Genomic DNA, 3,737 nt, shown 5'->3' on the forward strand with positions numbered 1-3,737 from the left:
GGTAATCGGTCAGTCCTTTTCACCTGTAAATTATTTGAATATTCATTGGAACATGAAGAAAGCAGCCCCTAAGACCTCTAAAGCCCATGAGGTTAAACCCTCCTCCATTGTCGAGCATATCATGGACACAGAGGCACAAATTAATGACCCCTCTAGTGCCTACCACCTCACGGACATTCGATTCAACTTATATGGTAACCATGTCAGAGGAGAAGACCCATTTCGGGTGGCCGATTTAGACCTGTACTACCAAATTGTACCCTCAGTACACTATTTCCCTGAGTTTGTCTCTTGGTTGAAAACCGCTTACATAGATGAGAAGAACTATTTCGTCTCCTCAATCAGGGTCAAAATCCTAATTCAAAAAGCCCTGATTTACCAAAGCTCCCCTGAACCCCAACAATTTATAGAAACTACATTGGTCTACCATTACACTACCCTTCTAGATAATGAGCAACAATCCTTTCTGCAACTGGTCTTGGCCCGTGGCCTACATTGTCTTCCTATTGCTGACAATTTCCCTATAACCCTATTTGCATAGTCTATTTAGTTCATCCTATCCCTAATTCATCATTTGTTTGGGGATGATGATCTAACCGAGGCCATAAGATTCCATCTGCACCATTTCCCCACCACCTCCTATTTCAGATATTATTCCTTATCGTTCTTCTTGTTTATGTACACTCATGTGGATGAGTTCGAGTGTCTAGGTCTTAGTTTGGTGGCTTCCAACGAAAAAGGAAGTGTGTTTTTGACTGGGACATTTTTGTTAGGAAGATACAAGATGTTGATGGCTATTCCTAGTTTTTATCCCCCTACATGGCCATTTCCTATAAAATTATTCATGTTGTTTCCCCTCTCATAGTTCTCCCTCAACAAAAAGCAATCCTCCAATTTAGCAAGGATACGAGGGTGGGGGAATGGTACCTATTTAAGGATTTCACAGAAATTAGGGTCTATGGGTGTGAGCTTCCTCCTTACCACTTGTATGTGTTTATTCCCATGAGGATTTTCATTCTTGAATTCATCAGACAGAGCCTTAATGTAGACCAAGTTCACTTTGTCCCTGCTAAGTAGAAATATATGTTTAAGTTAGGCAAGTCTATGGGACCTTTTATTAGCAATTCCAGGCAATCCCACAGGGAAACTGAGGAGTTACTCAAACAAGTGAATTTTCATCTAAGGGATGTCTGGAATTATTATCCTCATGGTGTCATTTCCAAGAGAAGAGAGAGAATAAAGGCTTCAACTTATGGCATGAGGATAGGCCTAAGATCGAATGGAAGGCTAACTTTGTTTCGTGGCCTATTAACACAGAGATGGAGGTCGAGACTCCAACAATGAAGCACAAGGCACATACAAGGACCATTGACTAAATGGAAATGTCAATATGGAGGATGTACACCATAGTAGAAAGGAAAAGACCCAAGAGATAGAGGAAGAATAAGTTGCGGCCAGGTTAGTAGAGACAAGACCAGATCAACTAGGCTTCTAGGTGACTTTGGAAGACCCATTATAGACTGTTGCCTCATCTTATTCAGAGGTAATTATTTTAAGTTCAAAAGGAAGTGAAGCTACTACTGAGCCAAGATGGCCTATTGGAAAGGTCATTGAAGAATTAAAACAAGAAGGTAAGGGAAGAGATGTAGAAAAAAATGACATCTCATTCAGTCCCATATCAGACTAGACTTCTGGCTGCTTTGGACTTAGAGAGAAATCAAATGAAGTTCTCACTACAACACCCACTAGCACAGTCTAGCTTCACGCTCTCAATTTAAGGCCCTAGACATTTCATTAGACTTGACAAGTGTCCCTCTACCATATAAGATCAACTTCCACAGGAAAGTGGGAGACATGTTGTACAGTGAGCTGAATAGAAATGCAATGACTGTTAGCAAGGATGAGAAGCTGATAGAGAAGGCTGCAACAAGGTTAAAACAAGAGAGAGATAAATCTAGATCTCTACCACATGTAGAATGAGAGCTTCAAAGAGCTCATTGTGAAGTTGGGAGTAAATCTAGAAGACAAAGCTGCATTCGAAGCCCTTCTCCAAAGTTCACAAGCAAAAATACAAGACTTAAGACAAAAACTGAAGATGCCAGCTAGTGAGCATGTGAAATATAAGGAACTGGAATAAGTGGAAGAAGAGAAAGAAATATTGGAAAAATAATTGATAAAAATAAATAATGAGATAGTAGCCCTTAATAAATATGCAACAAAAGTTCAGTTGAGGATAGAAACACACATTTGTGTAGTGCTTGTGCCTGAAAACCCCCAAAATCCCACAGAAAAACTCACCAAGACCCTCACCAAAATCGAGCTTTTGGAAGGGGAGCTTAAGAAGGTGTAGAAGGATTTGGACACTGCCCAAAGAAACCTAACACAGAAATAAAAACAACTTGAGATAGCCAGGACCAAAGCAGACCTGATTAGTAAGAACCTATAGGTAACAAACCAAGAAATTTCTGAGCTAAAAGGCAAGCTGAAAGGAAACATGTCTCTCCTGCAGGCCAAGCAACTTTTCTGGGATGAAATCATAGCAGAAATGAAAAGAAATTGGGAGTACATAACTCTGATGGATGAACAAAATATTTTAATAAAGGATTATGAGTTTTTCATCCTAGCTGCCAAAGAATATGGTGAAAAGAACTCCCAGATTGCCAAGAAGTTCATTTAGTTTGTGAATGAAAGGCCACTCAGTGAGTTGAGGCCAATAGATGTAGTGGATAGAGTGTCTGTTATCATGGATATCTCTAAATTTTTCTAGAAGGAGGATGCCAGAGTCAAAGCTGAGGAATGTGTAGAGGTGGTACTGAAAGATGTGGCTACTTTCAATGTTGAGTTTGATGAGAGAGTTGGGGTAGGGTTTCTTAGGTGCTGGGATCTTATGGGAATTCTAATCCCATGGACACAATATAATAATATGTTAGTGGAGGCCAAGAGCAAGGCAAATTCCTGTCATGAGAAGACTACCACCCTTATAGGTAAAACAATGGTTAACTATCTCAGAAAGGAACTTCAATTGTTAGGGTTGGTAAATACATTGTTCCACCCTAGGTTGAACTATACAGGGGTCTTGAATCTCAAAATTACATATCAACAATTCTTTCATGCTCCTCTACCAGCTCCAACACTATGGAAAATGTGTGAATAGTTTGTCAATCCTCCCGTGCTCTAGATCATTAACCCAACTCTATTTTATGTAACTATTTTATTTCAGAAGAAATAATGTCAGTTAGTTATAATCAGTTAGTACAATTGTGCCACTGAGCAAGCTGATATTTTGTTATGATGATTCAGTCCCAAATCAAGAAAGAATATTTTGTAATGGGCTCTCCCTCTGAGGCCCTTTTAAAATAGTTCATGATACACAACGAGAGGTTCAAAATTTTGGTTTTCTAAGAGAGAAACTCTACAAGTTTTCAATGAAAGGTATGCTTTGTGGAATATTAATGAAAGTTTTTGGCGATTCTAGCTCATATAAATGTGCGGTATGTATTCCTTCTTATGTTTGTTCCATATGTTCTCACTCTTCTTCTGAGAATACATGTAATAGCAGAGCTGCTAGATATGTTTTCATGGATTTATGGATTCATCTAGGTCTAATGTTGATTAAAGATGCCTATAACTAATATGAATTGTTATCCTTAAAATGCGCTCCATGTATCTTAGCACTTCATTTAAACATATTTCTCATATGTTTCACACTAAACTTCAATGAAAAATATTCTTAATTT

Source organism: Pinus tabuliformis, chromosome X, assembly GCF_031772625.1.
Source record: "Pinus tabuliformis cultivar Carrire ecotype Pingquan chromosome X, CPIR1, whole genome shotgun sequence".
Taxonomy (NCBI): Eukaryota; Viridiplantae; Streptophyta; class Pinopsida; order Pinales; family Pinaceae; genus Pinus; species Pinus tabuliformis.